The sequence below is a fragment of the Cavia porcellus genome, unplaced genomic scaffold, assembly GCF_034190915.1.
Source record: "Cavia porcellus strain 051 isolate PalLab524CR breed Dunkin Hartley unplaced genomic scaffold, mCavPor4.1 scaffold_27, whole genome shotgun sequence".
NCBI classification, from domain to species: Eukaryota; Metazoa; Chordata; class Mammalia; order Rodentia; family Caviidae; genus Cavia; species Cavia porcellus.
In genome coordinates this window covers 48,635,150-48,658,561 of record NW_026947510.1, presented here as the reverse complement: position 1 = coordinate 48,658,561, position 23,412 = coordinate 48,635,150, and the positions used below count along the sequence as shown (strand labels likewise).

At 35.1% G+C, this 23,412-nt stretch overlaps 1 protein-coding gene across 9 annotated transcripts in view; it reads left to right on the top strand.

The window, feature by feature from the left end:
* The window catches only part of Sox5 (SRY-box transcription factor 5), a 921,295-nt gene that overhangs the window by 307,713 nt on the left and 590,170 nt on the right, over positions 1-23,412 (top strand). For 8 of the 9 annotated variants that reach the window (XM_063238388.1, XM_063238384.1, XM_063238383.1 and 5 more), the window contains one exon: positions 5,337-5,402. The exons of the other annotated variant lie outside the window; for it this stretch is intronic. The gene's annotated coding sequence lies outside the window, so the exon portion shown is untranslated. The remainder of the gene's footprint in view (positions 1-5,336; positions 5,403-23,412) is intronic. 9 annotated transcript variants of the gene reach the window in all.

The window sequence follows — 23,412 nt, the reverse complement described above, 5'->3', positions numbered from 1 at the left end:
GCTTTTGTAATGAATAAATTTAAATTTCAAACAACTTTAGGTGGCTTTGCAGTAAAGAACTAGAGATTTTAAAACTGAAAATCTAGTGGATTTGTTTAAAGATACTCCCAATTATCTCAACTAAGAGAAGAATTTGTACATGTTCTCAAAATACATTTATTCGATTTTCTAAGTATTTATTAAACTCATAATTTAATTCAGACTTTGTTTTAATTGCTGAAGTTAAAGAAATGAACAAAATAGGAAAAAAAAGCATTTTGTTTTAGCGGTAAGTGCTATATAGAAAATTAAAATGTAATGATTCATTGGGTAAGTGTCATCCTCCAGTTTTCTTTTTGCTATAACCTGATCAGAAATTTTCATATTAGTAAAAGTTATTTCCTTTAATACATTTGCAAACACTAGAATACAAAATGGGAGAAATGACACTTGGGCATATTTTAAAGAGCTTTCTAGGATCTGTTGAAAATGTAATGTTTTTTTAAATAGAGCACTCCTGGGTTTCAATTCCTTGTCTATCACCTGTTAACTGTGTGAAAATGGGTGACTACATGTAAGTCAGTATCTTCATTTTTTCATGGCATTAATAATGTATACATCATAACACTGTTGTGAGGTAAAAAGGTAGTGGATAAAGTGTCTAACGCAGAAGCCATTAGATGGTTTTTTTTGGCAGACTTTTTGTTTTGTATTTTGGGTACAGGAAATCAAACTCAGAACCTTGTACTTACCAGGCAAGCACATGTGCCTCTGAGCTACAATCCTATCCCTTTTGTGCAGACTTTTGTCTGCTATCCAGGTAGTAGCTTTGGAGGGTATATCTCTGTAGTGGTCAGTGTGCTAGAGAAGGAGACTGGACTCTCTAAAAGGCACTTGGTACTAGCTCGTAGCCTTTGCAAAACTTCGGGGTTTTTTTGCTCCACATAAATAGCAGTACAAAATTTGTGTGTAAATTTTGTTATTCTATTTAACAGACTTTTGTCATTATGAAAATCATGTGATTTACTAGAGAAACAGAATGTAGATAAGCTAAAGAAAAAATTTCTATAGTTCTGAAACTAATGTAACTTTTGGACATTTATTTTTAAAATCTTTTTTGTATTGTCTCTGTGTCTATAAGTGTGCACGTTGGTTATGTAAGGTATAGAGTCTCTGAATTTTACCAAAATAACAAAAATAATAACTTGAAGCAAAATTGGTTAATAAGAATTTTGGACCCTGTAGTGGCAAGAATATGTATTTGAATCTCTGCTCTGCCAAGTATTATGCCTCTTTTAAAAATGTATCTGAGATTATATTAATAGGGGGATGATTTATTTTTTATTTTACCAGTACCTCTTGTCACCCATTTGGACTCATTCCCTTTTTTGTACTATCAGTACTTTGAGATGAGCACACTGGTGCATAGATTCTTCTTGGTTTTTAAATTATTTCCTCTGGATATAGTCTCAAAAATGAAATTACATGTGTATATGAACATATGTAAAATTACTATGGTGACATGTATGATGAAATATATTTTCCAAGATTTGCACTATTTTCAACTTCCACCAGCCACATATGTGAGAGTCCACTTCACCCTCTTTTCTCCCATGAGATAATATACGATAGTTTCATGTGATCTGCAACTGAAAACCTCCATCGTTTTGCTGAGCAACCATTTGTCCATTCTGTGAAATGAGGAAAAGTTCCTCAGTAGCCCTTAAATGAGGCTCCAGCAAGCAGGCAGAATTTTGAGTTGAATCATGAGGAAGAACAGGCAGAGAAGACAGGACATCTCAAGTTGTTTCAGTTTTAGGGTTCAGGCTTACAACGAGAGACCAGCTAAGAGAGATATTGCAGTAGTTGAAAAGAACAAGGGCATAGAGTGGGGCAAGAGCTGTGTCGCGGAGGGGACAGTTAAGAGAAGGGATACCCACCTCTCAGCGGCCAATTAGACGTGGAAAGTGAGAGAGAAGCCCTCCAGGCTCAGCCTCGGACTTTTTATTGCAAAGTTACGAATTTATATAAAACATTTCTTTCCTTTAACATTTACTTGATTCAGGTAAATTAAAAACCTGAATTTCAGTATTTGCCTTTGGGAGAATTTATTCTTCATTCTTTGCCCACCTTGATGGCAGCTGATCTAATGCTCACCAAACAGAAAGCCTCATTGTTCTGGTTGAGTGTTATGTAACACAGTGAGTGTTAGAAGAGGAAAAGCCCCAGGTCTCCTAATACGCATCTGAAAATGTCTTTCCTTGGGGTATCTCACCTTTCCCATTGAAAGGTAAGTAGAAGTTCATTAAAATGCCTGTCTGTGTTGTTCCTTAAGTATGAAAAATTAAGAGTAGTAAAATGATTTCTCATTGCTAGAGCACCTATAATGTGCAGTCTTCTAGTTGCTATACCTTAACTCATGTATCCTATTAAACACTCTGTAAGACATGACTTTTCTTAATCCCACTTAACAGGCGAGAAAAAAGAAACATTCCTGGAGTCACATACACATGCTATACCTCGAATAGCCAGAATTAAATTCTTGATGGAGAAAATTTTTATCTATTAACTTAAACAACAATACTAACAGTAAAATTTTTTTTCCTCATGAAGATACACTTGTACTGCATGTACTCAGAACTTTTTTGGAACAAAGTTTATTAATCTTCTGTTTTTTAATCCATAGTTATTTATTAGCATAATTAATGAAATCTCACATGGGATGTCATTTGAAGTTCAGCTTTCTGATAGCGTGTTTGTTTGATTTTTTTCCCTAAGAGTGTCCCTTTGGCTAAAGCTATTAGGGGGCCCCACAGAGCTGAGCTACTTATCAATGTAACAAAGACATAATTATCACCCAAGTGATTTTAAAGATTTTGGAAATTCTGTGCCAGAAACTAGGAACAAGCATGAGATTTTTACAAACATTATGCTTACAATTATTCTTTATCCCATTGATTTGTGTTGGCATCTTTGGTACAAGTCAACTGACAGGGAATATATTTATTTCTGTACTTTAGGTTTTTTTTTTTCCTGTGCCATTGGAGCTATATGTACATTTTTTGTGCTAGTACCAAACTCTTTTGATTATTATATCGTTGATGTAAATTTTAACATGGTGAAGAATGTGTCTTCCAAACTTTCTCTTCTTTTTCAGGATTGTTGTACCTAAACCACTTGCCTTTCGATAAATGTTTTAGAATCAACTTGTCAGTTTCTACTGAAAAGCCACCTAGGACTTTGATAAAGGAATTGTGTTGAATCTGGATGAACAGGAAAAAACTCAATTTTTAGAATAAATTTTTGGATCCATGAATATGGGATGTCTTTTCATTTTCTTAGGTGTTCTTTACACTTACATTTTAGTTTATAATATACAGATCTTCTACCTCATTATTAAAATCATACTTAAAGTTATGGTGGTGTTGGTGGAATTATCTCCTTGATTTCATCTTTTAGAAACACTGTTAGTGTACAAAAAAGTATGATTGCTGTTGTATAACAAGGTAAGCTAAACATTATTGAACCTGGTCATTATTTCATATTTTACTGAATTTGTTAAAATTTGTAAACAGCAATGGTGTTTTTACCAACAGAAGTAACTTTACTTCTTCTTTCCAGTCTGCGTGCCTTTTATTTCTTCATCATTCCTAACAAACCTGACTAAAACCTTCAATACTGTGTAAGCGGGCATCTTGTCTTGGTCCCAGTCTTAGGGGAAAAGAAGTCACCGGAATTAAGTATGGCTTGGGTTTTTCATAGGTGCTTTTTACTAAATTGAAGAAGAAATCTTTTCTGGTAACTTGGTTGAGTGTTTCTAATCAAGAAAGATATTAAATTTTGTTAAATGTCTTTCAGTCTCTTTAGATGATCATATGGATTATATCCTTTTTTTTACTAATAATTTGTTGCATTATTTTGTGTCTAGATAGAAAAATTCCCTAGAATAAACCACAGTTGGCTGTGCTGTGTAATTTTTAAAAGTTTATATACTTTAAAAGAATTTAGAAATCACACAAAATTGAGTTTTTTTAAATGAAAAGTGTTATAAGAATAAATAATTAAAAGTTTTAAACTTCACCTGTTTCTTGACACTTTAGTTTGCTAGACCGGATTCTTATGAGTAACATTCTATTAACCTGAAAGTATGATTTTAAATTATTATTTTAAAAATATAGATCATATAACCTAGTTGATAGTATAGACTTATTTTAGGGTAAAAAAAATTTGTATGATTTAAGTTTACTAAGTTTTCATAAACTCTTATATGATCTGAAATATCATTAATAAATGCTTTAGCATCTTTAAATCATTTAATTTAGTAATTCCATGTTGTTTACTAAAAAAGTAAAGAGTAATTGATGACTTGCCCCTCATAATTATTGCAAATTCACAAGTAATAACATCATGATAAAGTAGTCATACATTTAGAAGTATTTTTGATATTGTGATTAATGAAAAGCTTATAAAAGTGTTTTACAATTTTATAAAAAGACCCTTCAGGTGGTTAGATAGTTTTCAGATGCTTGCCTTTTGTCCTGGGACCACTGATTAAATTTATCTTTGTGACAGTGGAATATGCCTCTGATAAAATGATGGAGTACAAGTTGTGTGTTTCTGCTTTTATTTTGCTCTTTTTGTTAGTATGACTTTTCACCTAGAAGTTATAAAATGAGTTTATAAGCTATTACATCTTATACTAAATATCCTGGGACAGCGTAGTTTCTTAGGATCCTAGTCCAGTGTGACACTGTACTTTGCTAAATGCTAGTGGATAGGAATTTTATAAACTTTAGTGCCCATTGGACGTTTCTTCAAAAGTACTTTAGTTATGATAATACTGTATTATGAATACATTTTAGATTAATTATGATGGATTATAGAAATACCTAGGGATTGCATAATTATCTATCTCAATAAAACCAAGCCCAGGATCGTAATAGGCTACATACATGTGTGTGTGTGTGCGTGTGCACGCATATGCATGACTAAATACTTAATATAAATATTTTAGGTGATTTAATTGATGTGACTCCACAATCACTGCTTCACCATTTTACATTTCAGCTGTCTGTGCATTCTGAAATCTCATTAATACAAGTTTATTTTTTAGTTGTTCACTGATGTATTTACTGATTGTTAACTGGCAGAGGCATAATGTCATATGAGTCTGATATTGTATACCTATGAATCTTGTCTTTTAAAAGATTATTACAATGAAATTCCATGACATTCCTTCATAAGTTTCATATGTGAAATGTGTTTTAACTTTATTATTTTTAATTTTTTTCACCAGAGTACTTTGAAATTACTTTGATTTCAGGCTGAATAATTTTCTTTCTATTTTTTTTTTTAAGAATTACAAGAAGTAGATAATATCGAAGACACAAGGAGTGGGAGAGAGTGGACTGGAAGCTGACTAGGTCAGGACATTTGCATTATCATTTCCTGATGATTATTTTGTTGCTCACTGTATAGTTCTCAAATCTTCTGCAACTTGTTTATTTCTTAAATGTGCTTTTTTGGAGTGTCTTCAGATGTGCAAATTATGACTAAAGGTTTTATATCAAACTAAAGGTTTGGGGATCCTCTTTCCAGGATTTGAAGATGTAAAACAATTTAAACATATTTTCAAAAGTAGAAGAAAACTTTTACCTAATATGATAGTACATAATTGTTCTGATTTCTATTTCTTATGTATATATAATGTTTTAAAGCATGAGCTTTTGGGTGACTTGCTGAGAAACAAATTCTTAAATCATGTAAAGTGTTAATAATTGTGCAATTGTAATCCGAGATCCCTTGGGTCAAAAAGTCAAGTTTCCTTTCCCCTTTGCTGTGTACTCTACACTCATGTCTACCTCTAAAAGCTCTTGGCATTTTTCAGAGTCAATCTATTTGCTAACAATAATTTTAACTGCTTAATGTTGACCATCATGTATAAAATGGAGCTTAATTACAGGAAACAATTTACCTACCACATAGAAGGATCCCAATAGTTAAAGGTCTCCTAGGAGCAAGTCGTTGTGGAGGATTTCTGATGCTCACTCTCCTGTTAGATGGAGCCCCCTGGCCTTCACCTTGACTGCAGCTGAGTGTGGCTAATGGTTTTGTCTTATTCTGTTGGTCCACTCAGCTATTTTAAATTGAGATCACAATTCTTAGTACTGTGGCTTAGCTATTCATAGAAGACTCAGGTGTCTTCTCTGTGGTTATAGGCCAAAGTTTCTACTTCTGCAACTTCTCTGGAGTTTGTTTTAGCACCCCTTTATCACATCTCCTAGAGAGCAATTACCTGTTAGGTTTTCAGTTTTTATCTCACAGAGATGGCATTTTTTCCACTCTGCTTAGTTATCTTCAAGCACAATGACTCACTTAGATAGAAATCAAGCTTAAACTCTTCCTCATAGATCCTACAGAGATTCTGTTATTTTTCTAGTTTAAGCATTAGGCATTAGACAAAATTTTATTGGTACGTACCTTCTAGGGAACATTACCTGCAGTTAATGGAAGGATAGTTTCAAATATATCTTGATGCAGTACATATGCTAAAGCATTTCTTTAGTTTAGTTAGGTAAAAGTTCTACTTTGGACTGTACCAAGACCTTTAAGATTTTTATGTAGTATTGTTTCTCTGGAGAAGTTTTGTGATATTAAAAAAAAGATTATCTTTTCACTGACTTTTATCGATGCAAGTAAGGAAAGTTCTATTGCCCTAGAGATTTAATTCCAGTGCAATACAACAAAAGGGAAGAGTTTAATATATATGTCAATGGAAATAAATGTTAAGAAAGAAAATAAAGCATGGTATGTATAGAATGATGGGAGGCTATTCCCAACAGACTGTCTGGAGAAGGCCTCTCTGATGAGGAGAGGATGGAGCAGAGGTATAAAGGCACTGAGAGAGGAAAACCATGTAGATGTGTGGAGGAAGAGAGATACATTCAGTGGGAAGTATTGAGGAAACGGCAAGAATAGCAGTGGCTGGAAAAGAATAAGATAAATGAGAAGGGCTAAATGGCAAGTACATGAGAAGTTTGGACTCCATGATGTACCCTTTGCATAGAGCCGGAAGATATGGTAAGGCACTATTATTCCAAGTGAGATTCCTAACTAGATTTTAGTAGATGGGAGTCATGGTGTGGCTCACATGTTTAAAGCACCATTCTGACTTTTGGGTATGCGTGCATTTATTATTTTTCTCTTTGTTGATAGAATATAAATTATGATTACACATAGATTTAAGCTAATAATGATTGGGCAAATGTCTATTTGTTACTGATTTATGAGTCAATGGTGAATAAGTATATCTTTCCCTTTTATTTCTTCTGTTCTTAATTGCAGAAGTTTTTGCACTCTGAATCATGTAATCTGGATTTGCATAATAATTTGTTTCATCAGGATGCTCTTAATGATAATGATATATAATATTTACACATTGTATGTAGCTGATGTGTTGTTTTGCATAACTAAATTTGCCATTGGTGTTTATAATTTTGAGCAGAACTGCATAGGTATGCATAAGTACACAAATAAGTTTAGAGTTTTCTCTTTTTTTTTTTGCAAGGAAAGGTCTTTAACTATTATTTTGTGGCTTTACTATAATTATCACATGATCAATAAGTCTACTTGCAAGGAAGAAACATGGAATTGTTAAAAATAATTATAGGGATTACTAGAAAACATGAATCTTATAAGTAGCTCTGAATCTTACAGTTGGGTGACACAGTACTAGGTTCTTAAACTGTGTTTCATACCAAATATACCACAGGTGGCGTATTTATTTTTATTTTTATATGTCTTATGTCATTATGCCCACAAATAATTAATATGAGTTGGCTGAATATGGGCCGATGTATGTTAGGAGTAGCTGATTATAATCAAATGAAGCCAGGGATGTAGCTCAATGGTACAGCTGCCTGCCTGGCTGATTGCAAGGTCGTGAGTTTGATTTCCAGGACCAAAAAGGAAAAAAGATAAGAAAATATTCAATATACGAAACAAATGACAAGATAAAGATGTTGTTTCATATAAATGAGAAAGAAAAATATACACTAGTTTTAGAGAAATTATTAGGGTGGAGAACATATTTTTGATATTTAGCAAAAATGGTTATTTCTATTATGTCATGTGATGAATCAAAGTTAGTGAACAAGGAATTTGGGAGGTTGATGTGCCTTTTACTGGCAATCTGTGACTGCCAAATAGGTTTATCAAATTAAAAAATCAGCTTAATAGACACTATTAAAAACTGTATCTTAGTTTACAAAAATCTAGATTTCTGTTATTGACTGTGCAACAAAAATATAATACACCTTTTTGTTTATCAATACTTTGTATTATTTTCCTAAAAATTCTTATTTATTCTAAATTATGTCTTTTTTAGCCATAAAAATGTTACTACTTTCTCCAGGTATGACTCCCTTCATACACAAATTTCTCCGAAGTGTCAACTTTTTTCCATTCTCTTTTCTCCTTTTGACTTCTCAGTCCTCTTGACTTCTTTCATGACCTAGCCTTGCTAAATATATAAGTTAATCCCTCATATATCTTAGAGGTACTTTTAGTTATTATTTTATTTCATCCCTAGGTTCATTCAGCCATATGAATAACCCTCCATCCCACCCAGCTCTGTCTGGTTTTGATAGACTTTTCTTGTTGCTTTTTACTGAAAATGAGTCTGTTTAGAGAATGTACCAAATAAACTTGGTAAGAACTGTAACATGATCATCATAATGTGAGATAGAATTCATAATGGCTATGAAAATGCTACAAGGTATCATTTTTGGGTGTTCATAGAAAAGAAGGAGAAAACTTCATGGATAAGGTGGTCTATATGAGCTGTCCTTTATAGTGCATATGAGTTTATTCAGCAGAGGCTCTGGACACTAGAAAGATTGCCAAGTATGTGTTTAAGGTTCTAGTATCATTTGTTGGTGCCTGTGTGCTCTCTCTCTCTCTCTCCTTCTCTCTCTCTCTCTCTCTCTCTCTCTCTCTCTCTCCTTCTCTCTCTCTCTCTCTCTCTCTCTCTCTCTCTCTCTCTCTCTCTCTGTGTCTCTCTCTCTTTTCTAGTAAAGGGGACTGAACTCAGGGCCTCTGCACTGAGTTATATCCTGAGCCCCTGACCTACCTTTTTTTTTTTTTTTTTTTTTTTTTTTTTTTTTGGAGACAGATTTTCACTAAGTCTCTAGGCTGTTCAGGCTGATGATCTTGTGATATTCCCACCTCATCCTCCCAGAGTGCTGGAGTTATAGGTGTGCATCAACAAACCAGGTGATTCTGGTGTCACAAGTGTCTTCTTGGGGTTAGATTTGAGTTAATTTGGATGCAGGTCAGTGTATACAAAAGCGGCACAGTGACTGTCAGTGTTATTTAGGCTTAGATGGTAGAGGACTTGGAATGTTTATTTTAAGTAGCCTTAATTCAATACGACTTGGAAAGCTACTGAAAACTTTTGGGGGATGAAATAAAGGCTATGTCTTGGATTGATTAATGAAAATGACTGTAACATGAAGTTTACTGAAAGGGGAGAGGGTATGGGAAGGAATGTGAGAGACTAGTGCAATCGTTAAGCAAGAAGGCAAAACGCTTGAAGACGGAAGAGAGACAGAGAATCAGAAATGGACTGACTTGAGCTTGATGACATTGAAGAGTGACAAGGGATGACTTGCAACCTTGAGTAGCTGAAATAAAGGCTATACAATCATAAGTAAAGAAATCAGCATAAGTAGTTTTTTAAAAAAATGATTTGTTCACAGGAGAATGAATTGTTTTGAAAATCTGTATGTCTGAAGTACTGCTGTTAATATGTTGAGGAAATCTTCCATGTCACAGATTCTGAAACTGGCCCTGAAGCTGAAACTGAGGCAAGGTGAAAGTTGCTCCCAGTAGGGGGGAGGTGGAGCAAACTGAGGGTATCATTGGAAAGGTGAGTTATCTGAATGCCATGTGGAATTTTAAAGAGGATCTTGAAACAGTGAAAGTAAAAGAAACTCTGAAGTTTCAAATGTGGTCTTGCTGCTTTATAAAGGCATGGTCTTATAGAAGCCTGTGGTTTTCTTATTCATTTATTTTTCATCTCCATAGGACCTGACTTTGAGCAGCGATGCATACAGTAAGCACTAAATGCAGGCTTGTTGGCTCACTGGAATATCATCTCCAGCCTTCCATGTCTAGGTTATAGAATTTAGGGGGCTTGTTCATGTATTCACTCACTTCCCCATTCATGTATTCTTTTTTTTTTTTCTACCAGGTATTTCTACAACCTCACATTTGCCAGACAGGCGCTTATGCCACTGAGCTAAATCCCCAGCCCGATTCACGTATTCTTACTGTGTGTTATCCTATGGAACTCTACCATTGCCTTTACTTTTCCTCCATTGCAATTCTTGAGCAGAAATTTTATTAGTTCAACTTGGCATACGATTCTTAGTTATTGAAACAAGACTGAGTTAGACCTTGTTCATGATAGAATCATGCCACCCACATCTCACACTAATCCTTCTCTTCCTCACATTTTTGGTTGGTGTAGCTCTAAAGGAAGAGATGGAAAAATGTCACCTTTCTTCTTCAATAACAGGAAAGGCTCACTACACTGGTTTCTTTTAAATGCTTATAATAAAATATTTGATTCACAAATGATTTAAATCATCTCCTTTAACAGTAGTTAAACGCACTGATATTCTAAGTGTTCTGCCAAATGCAACTACTATCATGAGAAGTTTTTGGAATGAAGTGTGTTAGAAGAGGGGAGCCTATCCCTGAATGCTACACGGGAGCTTGCCTGGGGCGGCCCCAGAAAGTGGAGCTGACACAGGTGTTCAACACAGTTGCTCACTGCTTCCCATCAAGAAGGATGGGGGGTTCTCAGCACTGCTGGTTTGTGGCACTCAGCATATTTGGCAAGCAGTCAGCCCTGGCTGTGGATTTCCCTGGGGAAAATAAAAGCCACAGGGAAGTCATCAGTGTGACCTTCTGCTGGGGAGCTGGCACACAGTCGCACCACAGGAAACCTTTCAGTTGTCATTTGTTGAACGGGTAGATATCAGGTGCTCATGGAGGCCCCCCATTCAATGTGGAAGGTAGAGGGGGAGAAAAATTACTGAGCAGAAGCTTACTAAATAATTCCTAGTCATGAAGCTTAGCACCAACTGATATGCTGATAGAAGGGATTGGGGAGGGGGTTAAAAGAGGGGGTTTCTTTGGTTCTGTAAGCACAATTATGAGCTTTCCTATTTAAGTCTGACCCATCATATTGAAATGCTGTCACTAGTATCATTAGCAAGTAAAGTGTTGATAACATAGTCAAATGCACAGCAGAGTTCTGGCTCTTAAGTGTCTGGACTAACTCCCAATATTAGGAATAGGAGTCAAACTGCCATCACTTTTCCTGTGCTAACAGACGCCCTGCCATTAAGCAGTCTGAAGGAAATTTTAATAAAATACATAGCCCTGCTGAGCTGGTCTCAAAAGATAAATAAGTAATGCAGAAAAGAAGCTTTTGTTTAAAAGTAATTATTTAAACTATGCATTACAGGTAATTTTCTTTTACCAGTAAGGCAAATGCTATCAGAATTTCAATAATGATTTTGTGGCACTTATCTAAATAATGTGATATTGTCATTTCTAAGAGTTAAAGCAGCTCTTTATTTTTGCTTATATAGAAAATGAGGACAAATTGGATCCAGGTATCATGTGCATGCGTTTTACAGTTGATACTGCATTTTGGGGTGAACAGTGTTGTGTTCTTGAACAGATTTTTGAAAATGTAACAAGCTGGTGATAGAGTTCTGGAACTGCAGACTTGACTTCCAAACAGCACGAGCAAGAGGGCAAGGAGCATCTTTTTATTTTTCCTTTGCTGTCAGAAAGGAAATCACATTTTAGTCTTAAAAGCTCTAATAGGATGCTTGTATGTAAACCACAGTCACAAGGGCATAGTAAATGTGTACATGGATTAGAGGAGCCAAAGATTTGTTTGCCAAAAGGTAAAAAGCTTAGAAGGATTTTAAAAAGACTATTTGGGAACTAAATGATCACCTTTTCTTTCCCACTTGGAAGAGACAGATTACCATGTTACCCTCAGTACAGAATTCATTCCTGTCTTACTGTAGGCAGTGTGTTATTATATTTTTCGTTGTTTGAAATTATTTCAAAATGAAATGTTAATTTAAAAGTAAAATAATAAGGGGGCTGGGGATTTAGCTCAGCGGCATAAGCGCCTGCCTTGCAAGTCTGTGGTCGTGAGTTCGATCCCCGGTACCGATAAAAAAAAAAAAAAAGTAAAACAATAAAAAGAATTCCTTCAATACAACGAATGCTTGTAGTACCTGTCCTTGTTTATTGTGTAAAGGAAAGGATTTTCTATAAGCATCACTAGACTGCAAGAAGAAAGTGATGTGTACTAGCCTGACTGGTATGCAGCATTTTGAACTGAGTCTTATTCTGCTGACTGACTCTCTTACACCCCATGTGAGCATCTAGGATACTTATGATAGTTTCATATTTTGCTAGTCTATTTGCCATTGAAACGGGAGTAATGATCTCAGCAATATGGCTTCTAATGATTCACACCAGTGGAGGAGAGCAGAGATGTTGAGTGTGGAGACCTAAATCAATAATTCTAAGAAGCAGTCATGTGAAAGTTAAAATTTGATGCCAGTGAAGGACCAAGTGTATTCTTGTAGATTTAAAACTACAAACTAAAAAATATTTTCATGCAGAGAATGCAGAACTAATATATTAACTTCTGCGAATATGTGTAAAAAAATCAATAACCAACAAAAGCTTTTTAGAAAGTAAGGGGCACAATACACAGAGTAACCAGTCTATTTCTGAGCAAGATTCAGTTAGAAAGAAGATCTTGACTTACACTTGCCAAAGCTTGATGATGAGAATAGTGCTTAGGAATACTCTGTGCCAGTATTAAAGGACTAGGGTAAAGGATCAATCTCAATTTTGAGTTGCGGAGGCTTCTGTTATATTCTTATACTTATGGTAAACAATTTATGGTTGAAATAGTTACAGGATATAGTCAAATAAATTGATTTATATTCTACAGACAAGGAAGCAGATTATGTTTTACTTATGTTTAATAAACAAGTAAACTCAAATTCAGAGTTGCCCAACTGTTATAATTAGGAAGTTTCAGAGAGGATTTGTATTGTATTCCATGTTCACTTTAGGACAGTTGATAAATCTTTTCAGAGCATCAGGAAATGCCCTAAAATGACATGAAGTTTCTGTAATAAGATTTTTCAGATATATGCTTCTTTCTAAGATAAGGGAAGAAGTTAACTAACTTCACCAGATTTTTCCAAGGGGTCTGTCACTTAAAACGGGATAAAATATAAATTTACTTTCCACACTGGTGCACAATATGAAGTGGAAATATTTTTTTTGCCAAATTTGGGAATATATAATTCTTACAATGCACATACTCAGGAAGAGTTAGAATCAGTAGCATGTAACAAAAATTTTGTAGGAATTTCTCAGAATCATAGTTAGTGGCAGAAATAAAACCAGTACTCTACCTGCCAACAATCGAAGAAGTGGTTATTTTACCTATCAGGTGATGAATTGTCTTTTTTGCAGACAGGTGTCCCATAGTCTAGTGCTAACCAGGGAGCTTGGAAGTCTTGCTTCCAGATCGAGTATCAGTGGCGAAAGTCCAGTCCAAGATAGCTAGAGAACAAGCTCACTCTGGTGCTCCCCTAAGACACTGAAATAGCATTTTGAGCATGAAAATTATTTGAATAAAATTGTGGATTGCTTGAAATTTCTGAGGTGGAGTAAGGGACAATAGTTGAGTTAACTTCCCTATGTAGAATGAAAATGTTTTTGCTCAGTAGAGCAGCACCTGTATTGAACTCTGTGGCTCCCGGAGCTCTCCGAGTTTTAGCTTCCTGAGTTACTCTCGGGCAGTAAGGAAGCAGTGGAGGAGAACTTCTCTGTTCAGAGGCAATGGAAGAGTTTTTGAATGATATCTCTCTGTATATGACTTTGCCCAAAAGGTTATGCATCTGCAAAAACACCAAATATTGTTCTTTGCTATAAGAATGTGTATTTTCAAGGCAGAGTGGATGACACTTTTTAAAATATTTCATCTTTTTACCGTTAGCATCAGAGAATCAGCATTCTTTTTCATTCAGACATGTATATATGACTTTCAGACCCAAGATTTATCAAAGACTGTATCATCTATATTTATATATCTATATCTGTATCTATATCCAATCTATATCTGCATACAAACTTTAAAGTTTAAGTACTCATGATTGAGAAAGCACCACTGAGCCTAAGAGCTACACAATCCTTGTCTAACTCACTTGTTTTATGGATAAGAAATTGAAGCACAGAGAGGTTAAATTCTGTATCATTTTACACAGTTAATAAGTGACAGAGCCAGGAAAAAGTACCCAGATTTTCTGATTCCTGGCCCAGTTTTCTGTCTGCTATGGCATGGTGCCTCATGACACATATGAGATTAGAAAAATTATGTTTGTTGAAATGCATGAGAAGTGTTGTGGGTCTTTTGATGATGTTTTGTGGAAGGACTGAGGTCAGTCTCTCTTCAAGTTTTATTGTTGCTTTTGTTTTGCACTCTAAAATTAATAAGTGAATTGTGTCCTGTCTACCCCAAATTAAGAAGGCTCTATTGATTTTTTTCCTCTTTAACAATGTGTGTATTGTTTAGAAATTACCTTTCTGTTTCAGAATAAATGCATGCATATCTTTGAGTTATAAGCACTGGGGTTCTAATTCAATAAGTGACGAATCTAAGAAATCACCCCCTTGTTAGGTGCACTGGATTGCAAGTGTCTGCTGATAGTACTGTAGTGGTCGCGTAGGGATTTGCAACTGGCAGGCAGAAATTGAATTGCCATCATTTGGCTTTAGCAGAAACTAGAGTCTTGTCTCCAACATAAGCATGAGCCAAGGTACTGTCTCCTTTTTTCTAATTTTAGTTGGAACCATTGGCACTGATCTTACCTAGACAGACTAGTGTTATTTCTACCCAGCACAATCTGCTGGGATGGGCTCTTTTCCAAGCCATTCAGTTGAACTTCTCGCCTTGATTTACCAAACAAAGATCTGATTAGGTATAGAGGGCAGAAGCTTTCACCTTTTTCGTTAGAAGTCATCCGTTTAGACATAGAAATTCTAAATTTAATTGATTCAATGTATGACTCAGAGAGAATTGGTTGTTAGGACTGAAAATTGAAGCAGGCTTTAATGGTGGGTCAGGAAGTAATTTCTCCAACATTTTGGTGCTGGGACATGAATATTGATGTGTTTAACTGTTGGAGATTGAGAGAAAGAGGTGCTAAGTGCTGTCTACTTTTCAGCCCTGTCCTCTCTTGTTTCTAGAGCAGATGAATTGAGCCACAGTTCTGTTATGGTCTCTGATCATGAGCATCAGTTCCTGCTGGCATCTCTCAGGACTCCAGTCACAGTGACTATGTGGGGGTCATGTCTGCATCCCCTTAGAGACCTCATCAGATCATCAGTGTCCTCCCACAACCAATCATCATGAAAAAGTGGCAGCACAATGTCCTGTATGCAGTCATGCCTATACTGTTTTGACCTTACTTGAGTTTGCCACAGATACCTGCAGAACTAAAGGCTGACTTCATTCCAGTAGTGGGCCAAAAGACATCTCGTTTGTTCAGAGCCTGAACATAAAGGGTTTCCCATCCCATCCCAACCTCCCGAATCTGGATCTGCCCTAAGAAAAGTAAAATACAGGGTCTTCATTTTAACATTCAAGATTTCTTCTTCCTAGGAAGAATCCTTCTGTCTAAATCAAAACTGCCACAAACATTCAACATGTTTTGTGATTACATATGAATAATGATTTTCCACATGTAAAAATGCAGAATTTTTCCCCCTCTGGTTGTCTTTGGTCCCAGTGAGAAAGACTACATAAGGAATGAGGACATTTGTGTATCTATTTATTTTAGGTTTCATCATGTTGAAGTCTCAGTAGCAAATAAAAGAGACAAGGACCCTACACGTGAGTTCATGGAGTTGATATTTTTTGTTATTTTTCAAAACAAGAGATCCAAGTATGCACAACAAACCAGCAAATAAAGAGATGCAGAGAAACAACTGTAGAGTATATTTAAATTTTAAGTAGAAGAGGGTTTTAAAGTTTGTATTACTGTGTTTGCTTTCCATTACTATGAAACATTCCTAAAATGATAAGCATAAGAAGAGAAAAGGTTTGTTTTGGCTTACAGTGTTGGAGCTCCCATTTGGTGATCAGGTGGATTCATTCAGGCTACTCATTGAGGTGACCATGGTGGGATGGAGCAAAGCCACTCACATTGTGGCTGAGAAGTAAAAGAGAGGACAAAAGAAGGGAGTAGGATCCCACTGTCCCTTCACAGTAACCCCCAGTGAAGGAAAGATCTCCCATTCCACCCTACCTCTTAAAGGTTCCTCCAGCTCCCAGTAGCAGTAGGTACCACACCTTTACCACAAGAACCTTTGCAAACCTTTAAGATTCAAACTGTAAACATCACATTGCAAAGATCTGGTTAAAAATTAACAAATCATTATCCAGATGAAAAGGAGGGCCCTAAACATAAACCAAAACTGCTCATCAGAATATTATGTGTGGGAAGCAGTATGTTTTGAACTTCAGGAGGCTAAAATTTTATGAAGTTATTTATTCTTGTATTTTAAAGTTTGACTATAAACAAGAAGGTTAAATTTAGGCTATAAATGAGGGAAGACTGTTTGAAGATATTAGTAAAATATAGAGTATGTGAGTTCTTTACAGGACTGATTCTTTTAAACAAAAAATTCTACCATTATCTTCTTCTCAAACAAGTATCTGCATTTAGAAATGTTGTTACATATAATAAAGGTCTTCTCATGAAATATGTTTCATTCAAACACATAAAGTAGAATGGAAATTCACAAGAATCCTAACTGACTGCTAACTCAGTTCTCTTCATTTTGCAAGCAGTTACTATTTTATTTTAATATTTTGAATGTTATTTCTATATAATATTCATTGGATCAAAAATTGATCTGTAAGTGAGGTGTGGTGGCTCATGCCTATAATCCCAGCACTTGGGAGGCTGAGGCAGGAGGATTGTTATGAGTTTGAGACCAGCCTAGGCTACAAAGTGATCTCAAGGCCAGCCTGAACTTCATAGCAAGACTTTGTCTAAAAAAAAAAATTGACTTGTAGGCTTTCCATATGAAGAGCAAGTGTTTCACAGCAGGCAGCAGAAAGTCTGCTTTATGTAAGAAGAATATGTACCCAATTATGAAGAGTGTATTTGCAGTCTTGAATATTTTCTGGGAGTATTAGTTTATAAATCCTTAACATCAATATTGGTTAATTTAATATCTTTAGCAAGAATTTACAGTATATGAAGCATGGTGGCTCACACTTATAATCCCAGCATTTGGGACACTGAGGCAGGAAGATCACTGTGAGTCTGAAGCCACCCTGTGCTTTCTGAGTGAATTCAAGGCCAGTCTGCACTACATAGTGAGGCCCTGTCTCAAAAAAAAGTAAATAAATAAATAAAAAATAAAAAAATAAGAAAGGAAGAAAGAAAGAAAAAAAGAGAATTTACATGCTTCTCAATTTGAAAAATCCAATATTTTTAAAGTCAAATTTGACTTTGTTCCATATGATTTGGGCAATTAGTGCGTATGGACTAAAAATTAGCAGTTTGGGTCACTTAGATCCAAATTTCCTTTTTCAATTCAGTAACGGTCTAGTTAGATAAGTATACTGAGTTCTTTTTCCATTTGAATGTTAAATTTGCCAAGATAATTAAATATGCAAAGGAAATATGCATGATCTAGATAATTGATATAAAAAACTTTTTGCTATAATTACTTAAACATTTCATAGGAACTATTGTTTGAGACTAAAGTAGCTGAATACATACGTATCTCAGTTCCCTCTTAGTTTGTGGGTTGAAATCATGGCTTTAGAATGTAACTATTTTTCAGCATCAGAAAAAGAACTGAATTTTTACAAGTTGGTAGTTATGAACAATCTAATAATTTCTAGAGTACAAGTTTACTTATTTTAAAAGATTGGCTTAATATAGAATTCCATTGCATAATGTTTTTCATTGGTATTCATGATCTGATTCTATAAGTATTTTTATAGTGTTCTTTCCTATGAAATAATTTATTTTAGATTAACTTCTTTGCATTTTACAGAAAAGGATTACTTAAATTTTGTAATCCCTCAAGATACGGTATCAGCTTCGCTAGTGTGTGTGTATCTAATGTCAGCCTTTCAGATAGGTGACTCTTGCCACCCAGCTTACAGTCCAAGGAATCTCAGTCTTCCTTTCTGATCCATAAAATATTGTAGTTGAGAAAAGTGATTTCTAAAAGATAATTGTATTGATTAATTCAATTTCTGGGTTGAGCATAAGGTTGTAAATTGGAGATCACTCATAGAAATTGAATACAAAGGGAAAATCTTTTAAGATTTTTTTTCTAGTGTACTGAATGATTTATGCTGAACTGTTAAAAGCTTTCCAACCTCAGAGAGCTTCAATAAACTTCTAATGGAGTCCCGAATGCCAGTTCTATTTTTGTTGCTGGTACAGTAGGTGGGAAACCTTTAACTAGTAGCATGAAGCTTTGTTTCATTTCCATTGAAATCCTCACTATCATGTTAAGGCTTGTAATATTTTCATGTAAAAAGGTTGCCAGTATAATAATACATGCATATTTACACAAATTAAAATACATATATTTCCCAAGTGAAACTATACACTTCTTTATCAACATATTTGAACAAACACAGTTTCTATGCATATATATATACACACACACACACACACACACACACACACACATGAACGTATCTCTACATTGTATATACAGGCTCCACATTTATTATGTTAGCTGGTTGAGTATTTCATCAGACAATAGTTTCTCTAAATACAGAAGCTGTTTTATCTACATTCTGTCACCCCCAACAGAGTATAATACAGTGCCCTTTACACAATGAGTGCTAAATTAATGGTTTCGGTGAATGGTGACCAAAAAAATTCATATCTAATCAGAGAAAAAGGTGCCATTTGATTTTGATACAGGTACATGACAAAGATATCACTTAAAGAAATCCTTTTAATTGTCAATTAAAACTGTTTTATTCTTATCCAGTTAGATGGAAGCTAAGCTCTGCCACTTTTATATAGTTTTATTTATAATTGTGAACATGTAGAGCCACGTGAGGCCATCAATCAGTAGAGAGATGAGGGCCCAATAGAATTATTTCTGTAGGTGGCCAATTTTTTTCAATCAAGGACAGCTGAAAGGTCATGATTAAAACAGTGATTTTCCTGAAATTGTAAGTAACTGTTAGTGATTGTTTTGCACAAAGATGTCAAAACTACTTTTTTCTCTGAAAAAGAAAATTATAAGTTCTTGAAAATGTTGGCAGTTTTCCAAATTTCACTTGCACTACTGTAATGTATTTTAATTACTGTACTTGAGTCAATTTCTCAAAAAATATAAAAGGCAAAAATAAGTTAGTGTGATAGTAATCATATGTAGATTAAACAATAGCCTTCTAATGACTCACTGATAGCAGTATATTCATTGCTCAAGATTAGCCCAGCACTAGGATTTATAACTTTTACTCAAGGGAAGTATATAGCATTAATTGTAATTCTTTATGGGAATACAGAATGATATCACTACATATTGCTATTAAAATGTGATAGTGATACTAAAGATGTAATAATAAATAAGTTGTTTCATTTAACACGATAACAAAGGCAAACAAAGATAGCAAATGTGGCAGTTTCTGTAGATGGCGCTTTATTCTCTGAGTCAGGCTTGACCCTAGTCCCTGGGTAGTGGCAGATGGGACTTACTGCTGGTTGTCATCATCTTGCAGATGAGGTGTGGACATGAGACCTTGACCATTTTGTAGTCGTTAAAGATTCCTCAGAACCTTTGTAGCAAGAAGAATTTTAACCACAGTGTCCTGGTCAGTTTCCAAATGGAGTAATTACATTCTCCCTTCTAATGTCTTCCTGCAGGTTCTGTTTTCATTTGTTTGATTGGGGTTTTTATTGTCCTTGCTTGGTATGTAGAGCTGTAGAAATGTGTGTGTGTGTGTGTGTGTGTGTGTGTGTGTGTGTGTGTGTGTCTGTGTGTCTGTGTGTCTGTGTGTCAGTGTGTGAATGACTCTTTAGTTATAAATTACAGCCTGCTTTTAATCTTAGAAATAACCAAAAAGTTTTGTTAGGTGCATATTAACTTGGCCTGCATTAATAATTTGTGTACCATATTTTTACTGTGTTTCACTTTAAGAGATGCTTATAAAGGAATAAATGAAAACAAATAGTGGCAGGAAGAACAACAGATATGTTTGGCAGACATGGGCTACTCTATGGGATATGGTTGCAGTGCACCTGTGTGCCTTTTATTTGAAGGAAGGGCAGAGACAGTAGGAAAGTTGAATGACAGACAATTGCTGAGCATGGGGAGCCAGTATAGAAGTCTATACAGACTGTGAGTTAATTTACAATTAAAAATGGGTAAGGTTCCACTTGAGCCCAAGAATGACATGGTTCATTTCCATGTTAAATGTCAATCTTTTTCCCCATTGATAAACACTTTAAATTTTTATTTCTAAGGCAGAAGGAGATATCTCTGATTTAAGAGCAATATTTTGATATGTCAGAATTTTGATGGCCGTGTTTTGAGTTATATATTTCACTTAGGATCATTTTTGTAATCTACAGAAAGATAAAGATCTATCAAATCAACATATATTGGATGCCAACCATATTAAAAGAACTGTTTGATGTATTTCTCTGAAAAATACTTCATCTGGTCCCCTCCAAACACTGTACCAAGTATTTATCATATTATATTCCAATTGTTTTGAAAGCAATGTTCCAGGTTTTTTGTTATTTTATTTATTCAACAAAAATGATAAAACAAAATTAAAAGTATTTATTTCTAACTCAGGCATAAATTTTATCTATTAATTTTAAAAGCTACCCTGGCAACAGTATGATAGAGGAGGAAAAGCATAAGCCCTTGAGTCAGAGGAGCTGTTGTTTAATCTTGGCTCCCACAAATTCTGTCCTTTCCAAGTGGATGAGTTGCTTAGCTTCCTTGTCTAAGTCTTTTCATTGATGATTTTAATATATTTGACCTATCCATTTGAACAGTACAACTAAAAGGAAGGGGAAAAAAAGCCAGCCTCTTATCTTGTAAATATGACTCTAATCTACACAGTAGTATGAACTTTTTTCACTAATAATCTATCGTGAATCAGGTTGACTTTGCATGTAAATCAACTAATAATGACTCAATTAATAATGTCTCCTCTGAAGCTTTCCAGGAATCTTGGCTTCAGATTGAACTTGTCATGGCTTTTGTATGATGGAGGTATGACCTCTTAGGAATATCAACTTTTGAAATGTTCTCTTCCTAATATAACATAGTTTTACTTTTCTCTAACTCAACTTTTTACCATATTTATGACACATATGATAAGCAAATGGAAGACTTCAGTGCTCCCTTCCCATCTTTGGTTACCTGAACATAAGCACACCTATCAGAATCTGGGCCCCTTCTCATTGAAACTTCAGAGGCTGATAATCACATCCTGGAGAAAAGCATCACCAGTAGTAAAACGATGGAGCAGAGATCTTAGTTGTCTGATATGCTTGTGTATAAAAGCATCATCTGACCCTCATAGCAGGAAAATACCATGTTTGAGAGGTGCTCGGTACCTACCTATGGGCAGTAGCTGGTGTTCCCAGGAACACAGGTTCACCCGTGTGACTTAAAATTCTATCAGCAAAGAATCAGCCTCTGTGACACTGGCAAACTGTCCCTGAACGTGAAGGAGACTTAGCTGAAGGAACAAACTATGCCAGGAAACTAAATTCTCAGCCAAGGTTGAAAATCAGAACAGAAGAGTCAAGGTAAAATCCATAGAATTGAGTGCAAACTAGGTAAGGGAAAAACTGCGGGAGTGATGGTGCAGAGAATGCGGGAAGGCAGGATCCTGCCTGCTTAGACCCTGAGGTTGACTGGGACTAGCATTCCTTAGGTTCTCTTTTCATTTCTATCTCAAATAAAAGTTTCTGTTTTCTCCTAACCATCATCTTTCTCCACTGGGAATTTCTATGTTCCATGTTATAAAAAGTTAAACCATAATTTGTTTACTTAGATATATTGTAGTGCATTTTAATCCATAAAATTGGGATGCAGCCTGTGTCTATGGTTTGTCATGATTTAATTCCCAAAGTACATTTTTGATGATGCACAAAACATTGTTTTAATGAGTGAAATAAAAAGCTAGTCTAGGGTTTTTTGTAGAAAGTGACTTCAAATACAATCTGAATCACAGAGATCAGAAAATGTCTAGAGTGTGACATGTTACTAACACTGTCACTGGGGCTTTGTAGAGCCCCAGCAGTTTACAAAATCCCTAGAATATGTGAGCTACCATTTCCCATCTTGCCACATTTTCCTTTTTGGGTAAGAAAAGGGCTTCCCAAAAGAAGAGATCTTATGCAGGTGTTTAGTATTTATCTTGTATCTTCATAATAGAAATGTATTCATTGCATCTGTTGTGTTCTTCTTATTAGGACTTTATGAATTAGATTTTAGATAATCTGTATCTTTTCCACTGAATTATATGTATTTATGTATCCGAAAATCGCATCCTGGATTTTGGAAATGAAAGAACAGGGTTGCCATTCTTTTCCAAATCCTTCCTTAGTGTGTAAGAATTTCTGGGTAATTGTACATTTTCACAGTTCTTCCTAGTTTCCTGAAACTGAGGCTTAACTTTGCATTTTCAGTGCTATTTTGGTTGCAATATCCTCCCCAAATTTTCATCTTTATCTAGAGGAAGCAAAATAGTGAGACTGTGAATAAATTGACTATTTTGCTCATTGCCTACCTGAAAGGAAACAGATATTCACAAGGTAGTTACAACATTGCCTCCATATCTTCATTTGAAAGAATCACATTTTGTTCGGTAAAATTGAGGACTTCCTTTCCCTATTAGAAGAGTAGTAGGGTGTCTGTTGTTGCTAAGCTTAGTAATTTGGGCTGTGTCACATATTGAAACTTATCTTAATGTGTTTTATTATTAGGGCAATGTCTGGATTTCTTGACTTTATAAGGCATACATACATAAAATTATTAACACAAAAATTTTATATGACCAGAAGAGCCTACAGGATCAATGAAAAATAAAGTACAGTGTAACTTTAGTTGAAAAATGAAATGAGGGGACTGGGGATTTAGCTCAGTGGCTAAAGAACTTGTCTGTTTGGCAGAAGGTCATGAGTTCAAATATGAGGTACCAAACAAACAACAAAAAGGAAAAATGAAATGAGGGAACTAAGAAGTGAGGTCTATAGGCTGAAAAAGAGTAGGTATTTGTGGAATTATTAA